The 20984-nt window shown below is 47.9% G+C and overlaps 1 protein-coding gene across 4 annotated transcripts in view; it reads left to right on the plus strand.

Annotated features, from left to right (window-relative positions):
* Positions 1–20984, plus strand: part of TENM4 (teneurin transmembrane protein 4) — a 2938802-nt gene that overhangs the window by 2655411 nt on the left and 262407 nt on the right. The window lies entirely within an intron of this gene.

Consider the following 20984-nt stretch of genomic DNA (forward strand, 5'->3'; position numbering starts at 1 on the left):
GGTTGTAGGCCAATCCACTTCTTTGCAGGGATGCCAAAAACCTCCAAGAGAAGGGATGGTGTACAGCCTCTGTCCTCTTTGAAAATCAGACAGGACGGCTTTGGACTTGATGGTTCTCTTCTACCAGGACTTAGGTCCTACAGTCTCTATGACCAAAAGCCAAACCATCCTCCAGGGCCTATTAACTTTGTGCTCCCCTAGAGTGGCATTGTCCTTTTGGTGGTTTGGTGTCACTGCTTCTCTGTAGATTGTAGCTGCTCATGTTTTAAATTAGGCACAAGAACAGGAACCATGGACCAGGAGGGAGAAAACCTGTGTGCAAGGCCCAGCTCTGTAACTCACTGGATATTTGTTTTGGCAAATGACTGTCCCTCTCAAGGCATCAGGTCCCTATCATACAGGGATGGCGCAATCGCTGCAGTACTCTGAATCAGTGTCGTCTGGTGCTGACAGGGATGTAGCAGCCAGTGGCCTTCTCAAGTTTACTTGGGGGAGGGGGGGACATGTGTGTATACACACACACACACACACACACACACACACACACACACACACGATGGCATTCTTTGTTCATCTGGGTAAATAAGCCTTGCGGGTAAAAGAGAAGGCAGGAGATTGAAGTCCTTGATCTCTCCCTTTGCTAAATAACTGAACGAGAATGACCACTTTGTTGTAAGTTCTACAGCAAATTGATAGCAGTCGTGCATTATTGATGTGCAGGGAAGATGGGGGTACTTTGGCCTACAAGCTGTCTGCTCAGTTGTGCTCCTTGGTGCTCGTCCCACTCCCCAGGGGACCTAGAGACACTTCTGATTCCGTCCCGGGGGCTCACTGTAAAGGTTGGTTATAAATGTGTCCCGTGCCCAAAGGGAGAGTCTGGGTTTTTAGTGGTCTGCTGCTCTGGGGTTGGTGGGTCCCGAGAGAGCCAGTGAGTCTCACTGAAACCCCAAACCGAGCGGTCTTCTTGGAGCAAAAGGGCGTGCTGATACTGGCATGAGCCTGGCACTAGTGAATGGACTGTGGTGCCTGGTGGCCCCAATATATGTTTCTAAGGCTTGGATTTATTTTCATGAAAGAAATGTAAAGTTATTTTAATGGGATTATCATCATTGTTTTTGTCCATTACAAAAAGTAACAAGGCTCGTTAACATTCAGGCAATACAGAAAGGTACAAAGCAGAGTTTTCTTGTAATCCTGTCTTCCCAGAGATAACCATTTTTAACACTTTGGTGCTTGGCCTTAAGGGCACTTTTTGGGTCATGCCCATTTAATAAAAGAAGAAATGAATGAGCAAGCAGCACAAACTGAGTAAGGGCCAAAGTACAGCCAAGACAGCCAGGACTGTGGGGTCCTGGACATGTGACCCTTGGCAAAGAACCTAACCTCTCAGACCATCAGTCACTCCATCTCTGAAATGGGGAAACCCTTGAAGAATGGTTAGAGAGCACCCTAAATGGATGACTTGCTCTCTGGCTCCTTCTGAGGCCCGCTTCAGAGACTGAATTCAGAATGTACTTTAAATGACAAAGGCAGCCCCTCAGGCTCCTGGCGGGTGAAACTGAAGTGGTTTCCTTAGTGGGAGCTGACTCAGCGCCCTGCGGGGGAGGCCTGACCCTCTGGAAGCCAGCCTCCCCAGGAGCTCCGGCTGCACTCTCCAGGGGCTCCCCAGAGGCGCAGCGCCCCCAGCTGTGTCAACCGGGCTGCTCTTCCCAGGGCCTCGACGCCTCCGAGCCATCCAGCCAAAATCCCCGTGTAAAGTGCAGTGAGAACGCATGGGGCATTACAGACCAGCTCGTTGTCCCCACAGGAAAGAAAACAGGGAAAGGAGCTCTTTATGTGATCAAAGTCCTAATCCGCCCCCAAGGATAACCATCTAGAAAACACTGATAAATGTGAAGAAAGATTTCACTAAAATATCAACTAGTCACAGCCAAAAAGCTAAGGAAGTGGTGAGGATTAAGTGGGTATTTTGTCCCTACCCCAGAGAAACTTTATAGAATAAATAGTAAATTTTCTGTCAATTGTCATAACCTAAATTCTGCAGTAAAGAGACTTGAGAAACCTGGAGGGTAATATTTAAGAGGGTCAGGGAATAAATAGCTCAGAGAAAGCTGTCAGTTTCTTCTCAAAGCCTAGGTGAGCGAGAGGTGGGTGGGAGAATTTACATGTAATGAGCACCTTCTGCGTGTAAGTCTTTCTTTACATGCATTAACTTCTTTGAGCTTCCATGTATTCCTATGTCTCTGCCAGGAAAATGAAGCCCAGCAAAGGCCAGTGACTTGCCCATAGTTCCAGGGCATGTTGAAGATTCATACCCAAGCCTGCTTCATTCTAAAGGCTCCTGTCTTCTTCTTCCCACCGTCCCCCTATTTGTTATGTTTTCTTACCAATACCAGGTCGTGTTTTTTCTTTTTTATTAACATACAATGTATTATTTGTTTCAGGGGCACGTGTCTGTGAATCGTCAGTCTTACACAATTCACAGCACTCACGATAGCACATACCTTCCCCAGTGTCCATTACGCAGTCACCCCATCTCTCCCTCCCCCTCCCCTCCAGCAATCCTCAGTGTGTTTCCTGAGATTAAGAGTCTCTGGTTTGTCTCCCTCTGTGGTTTCATCTTGTTTCATTTTTCCCTCTTTTCCCCTATGATCCTCTGTCTTGTTTCTCAAATTCCTCAAATCACTGAGATCATATGATAATCGTCCCTCTCTGATTGACTTATTTCCCTTAGCGTAATCCCCTCTAGTTCCATCCATGTCATTGCAAATGGCAAGATTCTTTTTGATGGCTGCATAATATTCCATTGTATATACCACACCTTCTTTATCCATTCCTCTGTTGATGACATCTAGGCTCTTCCCATAGTTTGGCTATTGTGGACATTGCTGCTTTGAACATTTGGGTGCATGTGCCCCTTCAGATCACTACATTTGTATCTTTAGGGTAAATACCCAGTAGTGTGATTGCTGGGTTGAAGGGTAGTTCTGTAGTTTTTCTTTGTCTCCCCCTTAGTAGGAGACTTGGGAAGAGAAGAGGAATTCCACCAAAGAAAAAATATTTAAAGATTTTTTAGGAGAATTTCTTTAAAAAAATTATAAGTTGTTAGATTCCTATTACTTCACAAAATTTTATAAAGTACCTATTACGTGACAAGTGTTTAATTCCATTGAATTTTGGAATCTCGTTGAATCTCATTGAATCTTCATATCTATCCTGTGACATAGCCAGTTTTAAGTCAAATTGAGGCAGTAGAGGACCAGAGAGGTTAAGTAATTTCCCCTATATCACACAGCTTCTAACTGATAGAATCAAATTTGAACTCAGTTCTGTCTAATGCCTAGAGTAGCATCTTTCAGCTGTATTTTTGTAAGGACTGGGGACATTTCAAAGATGAATAAGTATAAATGACTTAGACACTAAATTTTGGTCCTGCTTCATGAGAGGCAAGTCCTGGACACTGGGCTATCCATGGCTATTTTTCTTTTCTATTATCCCCCCACACCCCTCATCCTGCACTGGGCCCTTTCCACCTCACCTTACACATTTTTCAAGCTAGTCACCCTGGTCAACATCACTTTTTGGCAGTTTCATTGACTTTTCTCAGGTCTTAAGCAGCTGGGATTATTTTGTTTTGACTTCTAATCCAGAGGAGGAGTGTTTATTTTTCTTTCTAAATGGGAAACACTGCTATGTATGCCAGCTCCTTCTAAAAGTGTTTTCTTAAAACAAAACAAAACAAAAAAAAATTCAACTTAATTTAGGACCTATCCAGATTCCCCTGAGGGAGTCTGCCTAGGTCCTTGTTAGTCACTGTGAAATCAGAAGGCAAAATTGTGCCTGTTTCCTACTGTTGAGAGGGTTTTGTCTCCTTTCACTGAGAATTTCCTGGAACCTATTTTAGTTGTTCCGTGTCAGCTGTAGGTACTGGGTCTGGGTATTTCCCCCAGCCCCAGAGGTAAAGGAGCTTGTGTGGGGTTTGTGTGAAGTTTTCAGGCAATTCTGTTTGTGTGAAGTTTTGTGGGGTTTGTGTGAAGTTTGTGGGGCTTGTGTGAAGTTTTCAGGCAATTCTGTTTACCTTTCCTCTCTCTTGCATTAAAATACTCTCATTGGTAAATAGATTTATACCAGCTGTGTGGTGAAGTTAAGTTACCTATCTCCTAGTAGCAAGACAAATTGGTAGGTTCCTTTATTCATTCACTCATGATGACATTTGAAATGTCTGTGGATGTTATCCAGACAGGTGAGGGGGGGAAGGGCATTCTAAGCAGAGAGATCCCATGAAACAGGTCTTAAACCGATGGGATCAGAATCTCTTAAATGAACCCCTTGGATTCAGCGTGCATTTCAGAATTCAGAAGTGTTCAGGTTGAAGGAAGAAAATACAGTTCATGTGGTGTATTTTTCTTAACATTCCCAGAGTGCTCAGATGGTCCACGGTCATCAAACACGTCAGTATTTCTGCACTGAAACATGAATAGCTATACTCATGGGATCTTAAATAAATAAATGAATAAAAAGCCTCGTGTCAGTTCAAGTTTTGCCATGAAAAGAATTTCGATAGAACTTCTGGTCTTAGAGTTTTGGCGATTTCCGAATGGTGGTTAATGGATGGTGGGCCCGAACTGCACCTTTTTAAAAATGGGGGTATCAGGCTTCAGAGGTTCAGTAACTTGCCTATGGTTAGAGAGGTAAGTAGAGAGCTTGACACGTAGAAAGTAGGCTGCAGGTCCCAGTCGCTCCTGGGAAGGCTTTATAAGAGCTTGCTGTTTATCCGTGACAGCTCCTCAGAGAGGCCAAGCCCCCTCTGCTGTAGACACGGGAACTCAAGAGGCCAGGCCAGCAGACTGGTGGGCTCCCTGCAGGGGAATCCAGGAGAAAAGAGGCCAGGGGTTCAATTTACCAGAACCTAGAACTCAGCAACTCTGAGCTCTTAAGGAACTTTCCTGACAGCCCCTCAGGTGTGTGGACCTTCTTTCTTAGTGCCCCGCTGTCTTCTGTACACACTCCCCCCGAACAGTCGGAGGACCTTCTGATCCAGGTCTGATTTCCATGTTCAACTGCAGGTCCGTTGAGGTGGGCCTTGTCCAAGGCTTTATCTTCTCTGCTGAGCACCCGCTTGTAGGGGCTACAGTCACAAGTGAACAAAGTTCATGTTCTGTCTTCCTCCTTTCTGCCAGCCCTCTTCCCCTCCCCACACACAAAACCACCACCACCACCCCTCCACCCCACCATGGAACAGTGCAGTGAACCACATACCTGATAAAACCTTGAAGACTCTCAGAGATGAAATGATTCATCCAAGGGCTGCAAAGTCAAGATTCAAAGCGTGGCCCCAGACTTCATGCCCTTCCCACCTTACCAGGTACCTCCCTCAACTCAACAAGCCCTCACCTGTGGCTTCCCACCCGGGGCAGGCCATTGTGCCCCCCTAATTGGGGGCAGTGGGGACAGCCACACAGAGGTGACTTTTGTTTTTATACAGTTTACAAAGCCCTTTTTCATACATTACCTCAGGCAAACTCTAGTGACTCTAATTTAATTGCCACATTGGCTTTCTAGGAGGTAAGGCTTCTTCCTGACCTTGCAAAATAAACAGGTCACATTTTGAATTAATGTAACCAAATGTCCTGGGAGCACCAGAGCCCTTTAATTAGTCACTCACGTGACACAGTTGTAGACTCTTTGCAGCTCCTTTTTCACTAATTTCCCCAAATACCATTGCATTAAAAGTACAAAAATAACATTTTTGGCATACGACTTGATTAGATCTAGGAATTCCTAGACCACCCCCCGAGGAAGGCGCGTTAGCCATGTGTCTGGGCTTTTTCCATCTGGAAACTCAGCCTGGTTTGTGTCCCCACTGAAATGTTAGTGGCCTGCTCCGTGAGGCCCTGTGGACACCAGACCATGTCTTAGAGCATCCCCTGACACTTCAGGGCCCAGACTGTTGAAGAGGCACCAGGAAGGAGCCCACGGAGAGTTTGAGAGATTAATACAACTAACATTGCGAAGCCCTCGCGTTCCCAGAGGGCGTTCACATCTGTCACCCGCCCAGATCCACAGCACGGGGGGATTTACCTGGCATGCAGGAGGCACCATCATACGCTGGAGGAAACCTGCTCAGAGAGACAAGCAGCTTGGCCCTGAGCTGCCCATTTGCCACATGGCTTTGAACCTGGTCTAGATTTGCCCACAGTGGGTCAGTCCAACCTGGAAGGCCTGCCCACATCCATATAAGCTCTGTTTTCTGGCTGAACACCTCGCCTGGAGAGGCCTCACTGTGACCCTTCAGCATAGCAACCTGCTGGTGAGGGGGCTGACATCCCTGGGAGCTGCAGACGCGGCTGCTGAGAACAACTCTGCCTCTGACCTGCAGTGTGACCCTGCACAAGCCTTGTCCTGTGTCCCTCCGCTTCCTAGGCTGCGTGGTGGGAGAGCTGGAGGACATCAGCATTGCCCAAGCCGGTTACAGTCTGTGATGTGGTGGGCCCACATGAGCCACTCTTTCCTTTCCTGCCCTGCCTCCTTTTACCAACTTTTTTTTTAAAACCTAAGTGAATTTATTTATTTATCTTTTAAGACTTTATTTATTTATTTATTTGAGAGAGAGAGAGAGGAAGGGAGCACAGCAGAGATGGGGGTGGGAAGGGACAGAGGGAGAGGGAGAAGCAGACGCCCCGCTGAGCAAGGAGCCTGACAACACAGGGCTGGATCCCAGAAACCCAGGATCATGACCTGAGCTGAAAGCAGATGTTCAACTGACTGAGCCACCCAGGTGCCCCGAATTTATTTACTTTATAAGAAAATCATGTATTTCTGTTGCAATTCACTTGCCATATCTAGAAGGTAGCCACAGAAGTAGAAACAGTGGAAGCGGTTGTCAGTCTGACGAAAGAATGCCTGCTTGAGGACACAGAGAGGAGGTTTGCTTCTCTTTGTTAAGCAGGGAACTTTGCAAGTGTTAATGTTAAAAACACACCAGTGCTAAAGTGAGACTTCCTCCTCGACCTCATGTAAAAGGTTGAAAGCAGCTATCTTGCATGTGACTCCGAGTGCTTTAATGTCCATTGGCACTGAACGCGCCCAGAATCGCATGGGCAGGACACCCGGCCCCATGCCTTTTCCCAGTACTCTGTCTAGGCTTCCCTTGTGACCCCCCTGCAGCCTGCTCACTCTGAGAATAAACATCTCTGGCTGCTTCCAGAGTGTACCCTTCTTGCCTCTCCTAAGTGTGGTCTTCTCTGAGTGATCCGTTCTCACCCTCCCCTCAGAGCCCCTTGCCCTCTGCCCCTGTCGTCAGGTCTGAGCTGGGTGCTTTGAGCTCAGCTGGATCCCCCATCACTGGTTAATGGCTCCCGGTTTGGACTAGGAAACCATGTGGCTTCCTTCCTCCCCCCACCTTTCTCCCCTCCTCTCTCTCCCTCTCAACTGCCATTATTTATATAGGTCTTTGAGATTAAACAACTAAAAAAAATTTTCACTTTGCGATAAAAGGCCAAAAGGACCAAAGGCAGAAGAAAAACAGAAACAGCACAATGAAGAGCCATGGGAGGGAAAGATATATTATGGATGCCTGTAGATCCTTACTGTGCTGTGTCGCCACCGGCAAGTTGATTAACTTCTCTGGGTCTATTTCCTCCTCTTTAAATGGATGTTGGTTTGAATAGTACTTCATAAAATTGCTGTATATATAAGGAAATATGGTCAAGGCTTCTAGCATGATGATTCTTACATCATAGGTACCCAATGAATGTTAGTTTCCTGTTCCCCTCCTGGAAGACAAAAGGTTTTGGCCAGGTATCTTAGGAAGGAAGGCAGATTCCTCCATGCCTACCCAGACTTGGAGGAGCTACAATTAACAGCTCTGTTTGGGTGTCCTGAGCTTTATCCTTCTCTCCCTCCTGCATGATTTCCAGAGATTTAGGAGAGGGGAGTGAGGCCAAGGCAGCAGCTAAGCAAACATAGCAGGGGGTCTTGGAAACAGAGCCCAGCCTTGCTTGCTGGAGCTCCCTGCATTGCTTCCATTCCCCATACTGCCAGGAACTGAGTGTTGATATCTGGGACCCGATGAAACGCTGTGATGTCTTTTCCTTCTGGTCAGCTGGCCTTCCCGCCAGAGTTGAAAGGAGAGGAAAATGACTGGTAATTCATTTAGGCTTCACTCCTTCTCTCCTGAACGGATCACATTTCTATAAATAACTCTGGGAAGCTGCTGCCCAGACTCACAATGGTAATACCTGTACCGGCGCTTCCAGAGAACTTTCCTCAGCTGCCGCAGTGGAGGCTCTGGGGGAAGAGACCACTGATAGGAAGCCAGTTTCTCTCCCCACTGGCTGTGTGATATCATCCAGACTCTCCTGTCTCACCCAGCTACCCGTCTGTAAAATGGGATGAGAGAGCAATCTGGCAGTTGTTTCATTCGAAGGCCGTAGGGGACAGTGTCTTAGATACTGAGATTATAGCGGGTGTGTTCAGCATTTGCTGGTCTCCTCTTGTCATCTTTGGCAAAGAATGGGGTGTGTTTTCAAATGGTGAGGAGGTTAGCTGCTGGAAGGTTAAGTTGTGATGACTTGTCTGCTACCATCTTGGGAAGGAGCAAAAAAGGAAGTTGAAATGACTTACCTATTTTCTAGTTTTGCAAATCCTACTCTCCTTAGCCAAGACATTTCCTACTATGTCTTTTCTCCCCTGGACTACTGCTGTTGTGTCCTGATGGGCCTCTCTACCTGCTGTCTCTCCCTTTCCTCCATCCTCGCACTGTCCCGGGGTGATCCCTCCAAAGCCCAGATCCCTGTCATACCCATCCCCCCCCAACCCTTGACTTGTTCCCACTGCTGGCGGGCTGAGGGCCTGACTCAGCACAGCAGCCACAGCCAAAGCCCTTCCTCCCAGGAGCCCTCCGCTCTCTTTGTTTACTCTTGGGCTCCCGCCAGGGAGCTGTGGCCACAGTAAACTAACATGGCTCTGGAGGGGACAGGGAACATGCCTGGTGCCAGACACAGGGCCCACCATGAATACCTGGCATCACAGGGAGCAGAGGCTTCCGAATATAACAAAACCTCATTAGTTTAGAGTGAGAACAGTGGAAGCGCTTTCTGATTTGGAGTGATCTGGGAAGAAATGAAGCTTGTTTACCCTTCAGAACCAATTCCGTTTCAGCAGATGATTATTAAAGACTTACTTTGTGCCAGGGTTCATGGAGAACAGAAAGCAGCCCTCTCACCTGTTTGGCTTTTGGGGAGACAGACACACACCTGAACCATCCCGTCCTGAAGCAGGCATCCATTGGGGGAGCAAGGAGGCAAGTGCGCCGGCGTGTGTGAGGTTGCAGAAGTTTAATGCCGGGAGAGGCTCCGGCTGGGTGCAAACTGGAGGAAGAGCTTAACTCCCAAGGAGCCCAGGAAGTTTCCACATTCAAAGTCTGCCCAGAAGTGAGCTTTAGTGTAATGATCTGTGGGTCTGCTCTAGCCTGAATTGTGTCCCCACAAAAACCACCTGTTGAAGCCCTAGTCCCCCCCTCAAGCCATGACTGTATTGGAGACAGATCCTCTAAGAAAGTGAGTAAGGCCAGCTGAGGTCATGAATGTGGAACCCTATTTTGAGCAGAAACTGGTGTCCTTATAAAAGGAGAAGGGATACCATCGCCCACTTACTCCCTGCCGTGCGACCCAGCAAGAAGGTGGCCACGTGCAAGTGAGGAAGGGGGCCATCACCAGACACCAAACCCTGTCAGAACTTGATCTTGGGCTTTCCAGACTCCCGAACAGTGAGAAATCAATGAGGGCCACTTAGCCAGCCGGGCCGTGGTACCTAATCACAACTACTCCAGCAGCTGAGGAGAAGGTGTAAGGAGGAGCTGGGACGGTCGCGCTTTGCAAGTCAGTTATTTGCCTGCAACCAGATACTCCCAGCCTAATTGCGGGGTTTGGAAACATTTATTTCCTCATTCATTCAGCAGATTTTTCCAGGTGTGTGTTCTGCGTGGGGTCGTGTGCTAGAAAGTTGGGACCATACATCGTCTGTGCCCTCCATGTGTGGCAGGTGCATGGGGGACAGGTAGAGGAAACATCCAGGTCTGCTGCAGGGGTCAGGAGTGGAAGACAAGGCTCTCTTCCTGTCCTCCAGGAAGGAGCTGGTATGGCAGGGGCCCGTCTCCACCTCTCCCCCTCCCCCATCCCCTGCAGCAGCCCTCTTGAGAAGCCTCGGTTTCCCCAGGGTTTGAGGTGGAAATGGAGCGAGTGGTGTGGACTGAAGGCAGTCGGTCCTTCTGGGCAATCTGTGCTGCCCAGAGCTCGTGCAGAGGGGAGAGGGTGGCAGGTACAGCCTCAGGAACGGAGGAGGGCCTGACATACCTTTGGATTGGGTGACAGAAGGGCACACCCCATTCCCGCCCACTTACAGGGAGCCGGGTGCTGTGCTAAGTGCTTCACCTTTCCCTCCCGTGTGTCTGTGTGACTGGGGGACTCAAGAGCAGAAGACTTGAGAGTGTGGGTCTGATTTTTGGCTCTGCCACTACTAGCTGAGACCTTTAGCAAATGATTTAAGTTCTGAGTTTCCATTTTACCTCATGTATAGAACAGGAACAATAGTAATGCCTGCCTCACACGCATCGTTAGAATTCGATGTGAAATAATGCTACGAGGTACACAGCAAAGTACAGCACTGTTCTAAAGACTTAAATGGACACTATCATTATTGTTGTCTGTATTCTGGTTATTGCGCGACCCAACCAAGCCTCAGAAAGGTCTAATAACTTGACCAAGGTCACACAGATAGCAAGTGGCACTTTGTATCCCAGGTGTGCCTGGCTTCTCAGCCCAGGCTCAGCTCACCCCCGCAGGCCACCTTCCCTCCGCCAACAGCCATGATCCCCCTTTCTGGACAATGTCCAGGAAGCCAAAGGTCTCAGAGAACCTCCCTGGCAGATCAGAGATCTCCCGCCATCCCCCTCCACTCCCCCCCCCCCACCCCCCGCCTGGAAGAGGAGGCTGTGTGCACACTGTGGTGGCTGTCCCTAGCCCTGGGCCACAGTCCCCCTCAATGGAAACCGCTGAGTCCCACTCCAGTGCTTAGCTCTTCTAAGATTCCCCCGTTGGGCCCCAGGGTGGGTGACAAGATGATGCATGAGGTCTGGCTAAGCAGCTTATTTGTCTGAGCTGGTGATGGCCTTTGTTTTGAGTTGGGTTAATGGTAAGGGGCAGTGGCCCTTTAAAGCCTGGACAATGGACAGGCTTCTCAGGTCATCGAATCACTCAGCAAAAAGCCTGAGCCCCTCCAAGCACGGGGGGCCTCTGCCTCTCCACTCCCTGCTAACCCTTCTCTTCATCTAGTGACATGCTGCTCCCCTCCTGGCCAGGAGGGACACTTGAATATAAAGGGAGAGAAAGACTCAAAGAGCATTTGATAAACAAAGGACTTCAGAGGAGGGGACCGAGACACAGAGAGGACAAGGGATAATTCCTGACCTCCTGCCTCCACCCTGCGCTGACCCTGCACTGTGCTCTCCTGCTCTGCTCTTCCCCCTCCCCCGAGGCATGGCTCCCACAGTGACCTGTGACAGTGAGCTCCCAACTCACCTTCCACTAATGAAAACTAATGCTACAGATTGCAGTTCAGACTTCTCAGGCTGGCAGTCAGGACCCACGAGAGTATGCCCCTTCTCCTCCTGCTTGAACCTCTCCAGTGCTTTGCGGGCCTGCACACCATTTGCCTTCAGTGCCTGCTTCAACCAAAACAGCCCCATCTTCTCAGCTTCCTACACTTGCCTCTCCATAAGATCCTATTGAAAGAACACTTCAAGGGCTACACAGTTTTCTCGAAGTTTTAAAAACCACAAATTTAAGTCAACCCATTCCTTAAATGATGAATGGCTGAGGTAGATTTGAAACCAGGCCCCCTGCTTCCAAATCCTGACTTTCTCTCAAGGGGCGTAGTCACTTCTTCTTTCTACAAAGATCCCTGGACCGCCTACTGTGTGCCAACCACTGAGATAGTGCTGCGAGTACTCATGTGAATCCTGCCCCTGAGGAGGGGCCGAGCTCTTACACCCAGTCCTTGAGAGCTCGATGATGCAGATGTGGAGAGTACCTCATGGCTTTGGCATCTTGATGGTCGTTGGTGACCACAGTAAGGCCATATTCGGGGTGTGGGGGCTGAAATAGAAGGACAGATAGGAGGTGAGAAGGCAGAAACAGTTTGGATAACTGAATCTAAGAGAATGGGCTTTGCATCCCAGAGTACTGATTACAACAGGAAAAGGTTCTTTATGGTGGGGAGATGAGAAGTCATCTCTTGCGTGACCACTTAGTGGTCAATAATATGAAGCAAGAACAAGTATGTTCCATCGCATGGGAGATGTGCTTGCTCAAAATGTGAACCTGAGTCTAGCCATGAGAAAACAAAGAAGACTCAGTATATAGGAACAGTCTGTACGGCAGGTGGCCTAGACTTTTCCAAAAGGTCAGTGTCATGAAAAAGAAGAATCAGGAGTGCTAGGGTCTGTAGAAGTTTCTTCTAGATTAAAAGAGACTAAATAAATATATAGCAGCCACTTTCTTTTTTTGAATTTTATTCAAATTCAATTTATTACCATAGAGTGTGCTATTGTTTTAGACGTAGAGGGCAGTGATTCATCAGTCTTAAATAACACCCAGTGCTCATTACATCACGTGCCCACCTTAATGCCCATTATCCAGTTAGCCCATCCACACACTCCCCTCCCGTCCAGCAACCCTCAGTGTGTTTTCTATGATTAAAAGTCTCTTATGGTTTGTTGCCCTCTCTGATTTTATCTTGTTTTATTTTTCCTTCCCTTCCCCATGCTCCTCTGTTTTGTTTCTTAAATTCCACATATGAGTGAGATCATGATAATTGTCTTTCTCTGACTGACTTATTTCACTTAGCATAATACCCTCTAGTTTCATCCATGTCATTGCAAATGGCAAGATTTCATTTTTTGATGGCTGCATAGTATTCCATTGTATATAGTCTGGCTATTGTGGACGCTGCTACTATAAACATTTGGGTGCATGTGCCCCTTCGGATCTCTACATTTGTATCTTTGGGGTAAATACCAGTAGTGTGATTGCTGGGTAATGGGGTAGCTCTATTTTCAACCTTTTGAGGAACCTCCATGCTGTTTTCCAAAGGGGCTGCACCAGCTTGCATTCCCACCAACAGTGTCGAGGGTTCCCCTTTCTCTGCATCCTTACCAACAACATCTGTCATTTCCTAACTTGTTAATTTTAGCCATTCTGACTGGTGTGAGGTGGCATCTCACTGTGGTTTTGATATGTATTTCCCTGATGCCGAGTGATGTTGAGCACTTTTTCCTGGGAATGCTGGCTATTTGGATGTCTTCTTTGCAGAAATGTCTGTTCCTGTCTTCTAAATACAGCAGCCATATTCAAGCAACATTCGAATCTTGAATGGATCCTAAGTTTCTTTTAAGGCTATAAAGAAGACATTTTGGGAAGAATTGGGGAAATTTTTAAATATTGTGTATATGTGTGTTAGGTGATATTGTGGAATAATTGTTCAATTTCTTAGCTGTGATCATGATGATTTTGTGGTTGGATGGGGGGCATGTTCTTATTCCCAAGAGTAGCCTGCTGAAGTACGCTGTCCTGATGTCCGCAAATGTCTTTCAAATGGCCAGAAAAAAATTTTTGTAGGGAAAGATAATAAAATAAAACAATGTGACAACCTATTAACAATTGACAGATTTGGGTGAGGGGTATATCGATGTTTTGGAACTAGTATTTTGACTTTTCTATAGGCTTGCGAGAGTTCCAATAAAAAGCAGGAGAGATGTTGCCTGGGTTGAAGAGAGACCGGACAGAGCAGCTGAGTTTTTGGAAAGATTTTGTGGGATGGGCAAGGCATGGGTGCACTGCGTAGCGTCATCCCACCTCCACCCCCCTTTGGGACTGCAGAACACAGAAACCCTGTGAACCTTTACACAGGACTGAAGTTCAGCCGTTGCGATAAAATAGGCCCTTCCTGGGCATGGAGGGGACTTGGTTGAGGCGCTGGAGCCCGTAATGGGAACCACATTGGCAGAAGTGTGCAGAGCCCCACCCCAGAAATGGCCCTTCTGGGCCGAGGCAGGACAACTGGAACAAATTATGTGCATTCATAGTTGTTAAACTGCCTTGGCACCAGAAGAGATCCCAGTAACCCGAGCTTTACAGCCGTACAGCTATAGTTAATGCTGGGCCAGCCTTGCCCCGCACCCTCCCTGTCGGAGGTTTATAGGTAGAGCACAGAGCAATTCAGCATGAGCCGAAACATGAAAAACTCCTCCAGCTTGGAAAGGAAAACTTTCCCTCTTCAAAGCTTTCTGGCAAGGCAGCATTTTAGAATGAGACCTTTTCCCATCTCCTGCCTTTTCCAGCCTTGCCCAGAATCCTAAAAGCCCCCACCCCATCCCCATCTCCAGCCGAGACCACAGTCCAATCAAACACAGAAGCTGCGGCAATCTATGGTTAGAAGGGTTGCACTATGGCCGGGGAGTCCCGCCTTCTGAGTCTGAGCCCTAAAGCTGTATGTCCTCGGCAAGTTGGTTTCACTCCCTGAGCTTCAGCCTCTTGCTAATTTATAAACAATATTAACTGCAGGGTTGCTCAGTCCATACGGGTGTGTGGTCATTGAGCTCATGGAGACTGGACACACAGTGACACTGTGTAAATATTGTCTTATTGATCATACCCAAGTATCTCAAATACAGTGGGATCTATGGAGACTAGTTAGTCTTTTTTGATCATGAAGAAAAGCTTACCCACAATTACTATTTTTAATCTAAAAGGTAATCAAAGTGCCGTTCTCAGTGGTAGACAAATCACACAGAAAAGCATAGGGAAAGAATTTCATTTTGTCCTCTGATTAAGAATTTTTGGTAAAATGGAGGGTAGAGTTTGAAGTCAGTTAGGTCCAGCTCAAAATCCAGGCTCTGCCACTTACTGGCCTTGTGCCCCCAGGAGGGTTAATAATCCATTTGGAGCCTCGGTTACTTCCTCTATATAGTCGGACGTAGTAATGCCAACAGAGCAGGGTGAGTGGGGAACTGACACACCTTATGAAAAGCTCTTTGCCCAGCGCCTGCCAAATAGTCAGCGTTTAATGAACAGAGCTGCAGCCGTTTTGAAGCTGAGAAGAGGAAGAGTCTTAATATCGAGACCTGTCTCTCGAGTGTTGGTCTTGGGCACCAGGAATGCCAGGCCACGAGCAGCCAGCTGACAGAAGCCCTGCCCCGCAGACCTTCCAACAGATGCTGAAAATGCACTGTGCCCTCTGCCCTTTTGAAGCTCCTAGTGTAGCCCTTCAAGACACAAGGGGTGTGACCGGCCTGGAGGACACTGAGGAAGGGGAAAAGCTTTAGTTGTTATTTCGGAGGAAGAGAGCTCCTTCGGACAGGGCAGGCTGGTTTATTCAGAGCCCAGGTACCTGGACGAGTAGCCTGGCAAAGGCGGATAACCTTCATGCACCTGTTTCTTCTGGTAAACATGGCTAGCGATGGGTGGGAAACGGTGGCTTGTTTTTCCTGCCTGAGTCTGGATTAAGAGCCCCAAACTGCTTCATGGGAGGTTCAGCATTTTCATTTGCGTCACCACGGCATTAGCCCGTTCACCCAACACGGGACTTCCCTCCCCTCGGATCCCAGCTCGGCCCCCACTGGTGCTGGAGAGTCTCCACTAGCTTGGCCCTCACTCTTCTGATCGCTAAAGGGAGAATAAGACCACCTGCTCTGCTGGGCTCTCCAGACTGTTGTGTGGCTCCTCTGAGCTCAGACAGGTGAGTGCGCCCACTGCACACGAGGAAGGTAGCACGTGTGAGTGCTCTCCAGCCAGGCAGGTGCGTCGTATGTACCGAGAGTGCTAGGTGTTCTCCCACAAAGTTACATGCAGACAGAGGATGTTATTATTAAAATACATGGTAAACAGATGTTTAGTAAATGGAAACATTGTAAGTATAGGATAGGAGAGAGAGAGAGAATACTAATATTGACTTACCATCTGTTACCCTTAATTTATTCCGGTTTTGGTATCTAGATTCTTGGCTGTGTGATTTTGCACATTAAAGTAGCACACCTGGATTGTCAAGACTTTCAAACAGGTCATCTACAATAACACTAAAGACCTAGGCATATTTTCCTACCAGAAAAAAAAATGATTTTCAAATATGCCTTGAAAATCGCTGTCCCTCTGGACAGGTGAGAATTTATGCAGGCAATTAAATGTTAAATGGTGTGTATTTGCTGAATGTGTACTTCTCCTGAGAAAGCGGAGGAAGTACCATATAAAAGGGGGCAGATGAGGGGCGCCTGGGTGGCTCAGTGGGTTAAAGCCTCTGCCTTTGGCTCAGGTCATGATCTCAGGATCCTGGGATCGAGCCCCGCATAGGGCTCTCTGCTCGGCGGAGAGCCTGCTTCCTCCTATCTCTCTCTGCCTGCTTCTCTGCCTACTTGTGATCTCTGTCAAATAAATAAATAAAATCTTAAAAAAAAGGGGGGGGCAGATGAGGTTCAAAGGGGGGCTGGGCTTACTTCCTACCCACTGGCAGGTTGGGTTAAACATTTCCAATCTGCATTTCTGGGGATCCCACTCTGTTCTCACAGCCATTCCCAAGCCCTCACCCCACACCAGGTTCCCTTCTTTTTATGTGTCCCTTCTTTCAAGAGTTAAGGCCCTTCAAAATGTGCCTCTTCCAGGACCGAAAAAAGTGCCTAAAAGTTGGAGAGTGAAATCATCCCCTTCCTCTGGGGCTCTGGCCCCAGCTCCGGGGCTGTCGCCTGGGGACTGGGAACGGGTGCATGTTTGTTGTCTGAGAGGTACACACCTATAAGGGGCTTTACCTAAGTCCCCTTCTCTGGGAATGGGGTCAGATGCACATTCCTGGGGTGGGGAGAAAGTCTATCCCAAAGACCCTCACATCTCCTGACAGCTCCTGAGGCATTTCATCGGGTTTGAAGGTCTGGTCAGTGTTCCCACGACACCTTTAGCCCTGTGGGGACTGTCTCTGAAAAACGCCCCACCTGGAGGAAGGGAATGGGCTTTGGGATCAGCCAGAACCAGCCTGGAAACACCGCTTCTCCAGTCTGTAGCCACATAGCACTGATCCATCCATCTCCCACTCCGAGTCTGATTTTTTTGTCCTTTGCAAAATAGGGGTAGGAATTCTTACCTCGGGGGTTGGGGGCAGTTGGCAGGACTGAGTCAGGTAGTACTGTTAAAAAGCTGAGCCGGGTGCTGGCGTATGATAAATGCGAATCAGCATTTATCGAGTCAGTCCTCTTGCCCACAGGGTCCTGAGAACTGACGCCAGGTGCCCGTACCACACACAGGGCTTGCGCTTGTGAGCAGATAAGGGATCCAAGAGGGGGAGGCAGATCAGCCTTTGCACTAGGGGAAGGCCAGCCAGCTGGTTCTCCAGTCTGTCCTCAGTGTGTCTTACACCACGCTTCTCCGTGATAAAAAGACCTCATCACCCCAAGTCTCACCACCGCTCAGGGTTAGGAATAGCTGCTTCTCATGATTGTCGCAGAATCCAGTGAGATCATGTGTGTGAGAGCATCAGGCACAGTGCCTGGCACATGGTAGATGCTCAGAAAATGCTGGATTTTACACGGAAGAAATCTTGTTAGACAGGCCAAGGGTGCCATCTGCGATCCTTTAGAGTCATTCCCCTGCCTGTACCAGGGGCAGCTTCATGAGGCAACAGCTGCAGGGAGAGCCTCCTCTAGATTGGACAACACACTGGAATGGGCACCAAGAGTCACATGGTCTAGCTTCCCTGTCTACCCTGTCCCCGAACCTGCTTCAAGGGGGGGGGGGGTCCCAGGTGGTGTCCTGCCAGGGATCTGCCTTTCTGCCTCCCAGCCCGAGACTGGGTGACTTTCAAGTCAAGACCTGTCCCATTGGACACTCCTGGTCCTATGTGTGCTGGACACAGGCCCCTTGGCCTTCCCACATAGGCCGATCTTCAGGTCCCCAGTGGGTCATCTTCTCTGTCCCTCCAACACACCTGGCCCCTTCCCCAGCTCTGCCCTTTCCTACAGGAGTACCTTTGCGAGGCACCTGTAAGTGCCTTCGTGTCCCTTGGCATGTCCCTCATGCCATCATTGTTCCCTTTTCAAGGGTGAGGCAGCTGAGGCTCAGAGAGATAAGGTCTGACAGCTAGCAGGTGACCAGCCTGTAGTGGCCAGCTTGAGAGTTCATGGTCTCCGTGCCCACCGCAGGCAGGGCTCCCAGGAAGAGCTTGGCGGTGCTATTGGTTGGAGGGGACACGCCTGCCCAGGTATTCAGAGTTCAGGATGTTTGTTCACTCGTTCAGTTAACAAAGTGAGGCAATTTATCAGGTTCTTTTGGTAACTCTTAAGGCACAGTAGCTCAGGCAGAAACAGCTCTCGGCTTTAGCAGAGAATGGCTCGAGGGTGCTATTTCTGGTAGGTGTAGGGCCAGAGGGAGAAGAGAAAGCAGCTGTAGAGATTGGGGTAAGTGCTTGGCTTGTCAGAAACATAATCCCCCCACACCTGTGCCCTGGAAACACAAGCCAGGGCTCTGAGATGCACTTTCGTCTGTCACCAGGGTGTCCCCAGGGTGACCTGCCCAACCGTATCAAAGCTGGTGGGGCTCAGGTTACAGGGCCCATTCTCAGGGCCCTTGAGTCCCAACAATGGCTGTTTGTCCTTTGGAGCTGCCATCCCCCAGGAGGAATGTTAATGGACCAAGAATGGAGTGGGGGAAGGGGGACAGACTGACCAGTCAGAGCCCACACTCAGGTCACCCTCTTGAGTGAGCTCAGCCGTGCATGTCTGCTAGTCCCTCCAAGAGACTTCAGTCAGCTCTAGGAAAGAGGGATTTGTCCTCTGCTTTTCCTAGCTCAGACCGCCTCTCCTAAGGGTGAAGATTATGGGGCAGGGAGGTCTTCTGCTTAATCTGGGACTTAGTCTACCCCTTGGTAGAGCTTACAACTCAACTCAAGAAATATTCAAGAGCAGAAAAACTAGAAATGCCTTGGATGTCCAATAATAGAAAGTTGGTAAAATAACATCTTCTCCTGTCCATACAATGATCTTTTAAATTGTCATTAAAATCAGTGGGTTAGGCCTCTGCCTTCGGCTCAGGTCATGGTCTCAGGGTCCTGGGATCGAGCCCCACGTGGGGCTCTCTACTCAGCAAGGAGCCTGCTTCCCTTCCTCTCTCTCTCTCTGCCTGCCTCTCTGCCTACTTGTGATCTCTGTCTGTCAAATAAATAAATAAAATCTTAAAAATTGTCGTTAAAATCATGTGTTCAAATAATATTTAAAGATAAGAAAAAAAACGCCTCTAATTATATATGTTAAATGGAAAGAAAATGAGATAGAAATCTGTGTTTATAGTAAGAACCAAATTTGATAAATACATGTATGTATAAGTATGTATTAGCAAAGACTAGAAGGAAATAGACCAGGGCACATTAACGGTGATATTATAGAGTGCTGTGGCTATGATAGATTTTTGGTTTTTTTCCTTTGTACTTTTCTCCAGTATACATTTTCTAGTGAAAACATTCTTACTTGAGAGTCAAAAGAAAGTTAATTTCTTAAAAGTTAACTTATTTCACCCCTAGTATACCTGACACTGTGCTGGGTGCTGGGGATAAGAGATTTAGAAGAACATAGTCTCTGCTCTCCATGAGCTCATAACCTAGCAGGGCATAACACAGGAGCAGATTTTTTGAATCATTGTTTTCAGTAACAACAGTGGCAGCAGCAACCATAACACTGACAGGTTTGTAAGTGCTATGGGATGTTCTAAATGCTTTATGTATGTTTATGTTTAAACCTTACAACTCAATGGGTAGGTAGTTATTAACCCATTTTACTGATAGTGCAGGATGCCGTGGGGACAGAGGGAAGAGAGATTCATTCTGTCTTGAGAGCACGGTGGACAAAGACACCAAGGGACCAAAGAGCAAGACATTGTTATGAAATGGCTAATACCACACTCCTCCTTCCTGAGTGAGAAGCCAGAAAGGTCCGTGGGGCAGCTTTGTGAAGGGCATAGACCATGCTGAAAGTTTGAGCATAATTCCATTAGGCAGTGCGAGCCATGGAGGAGGCTCGATATGGTCAGCTCTGCATCAGAGGAAGATCATTCTGTTTTCTTAAACCTTGTGAAAAGCTCAGCCGTATGTGGAAAGAGAAGTGTTCCTCTGGAGACTGAGTGTTGCAGGAAAATTCATCTCCGTTCCAGATGACAAAGCAGAGAAGGAGAAAGGAAACAGCGGGAGGCCATGGAAATGTGTGATTTCCTTTCCCCTTATCTACTCATAGAAAGTCACGGCAGCCATGTGGAATCCAGGCCCAGGATGAGAGACGAATGTGCTCAGAAATGTGTTTACCACCTAGCCCAAGGGTCCAAAAGGTGTTACTGCCGGAAGAGAGACTTGGGAATTCCAAATGGACTTTCAGGTTTCAATGTGAATTCTGTGCTTAATTAGCCCAAAACACTTCTGTTCCTGCCGTAAAAACTAAGGCAATTCTTGTGTGACAATGCTATCAGTACTTGTATTCCAGGCGTGGTTGGAGCTACATTTGCTATGGAAGTCCCCCAGCTCCTCTCGGCTGAGCTGACAGTCATAGGAAGCAAGGGTGACCTTCCGTGGATCCCTCTGCCATGCCTCTCTTTAGCTGACATGGAGATCTCCAGATTATGGTCCATTGTACTTGTCCACAAGGGTTCTGCTTGCACCAAAAGAGATAATCAGAATGATGTACAGAGTTTGCATCAGGATCATCTCTTATCCTGATGTTGTCCTTCCCACTGAAATACCCCTTTCGATTGAAATACCCCTTTTTCAGTGAAGTGATGATGAGGAGATTGCATTATTTTTGTTTTTGGCATTTTGTTTAACTTTACCATGAAATGCAAACGTCTGGAAAGCACTAAGCTTATGCCTTACTGATCTATTCCTAGTGCCACGCTCTGGGAGAGATGCAC

Source organism: Lutra lutra, chromosome 10 (assembly GCF_902655055.1).
Source record: "Lutra lutra chromosome 10, mLutLut1.2, whole genome shotgun sequence".
In the NCBI taxonomy this organism is placed as follows: Eukaryota; Metazoa; Chordata; class Mammalia; order Carnivora; family Mustelidae; genus Lutra; species Lutra lutra.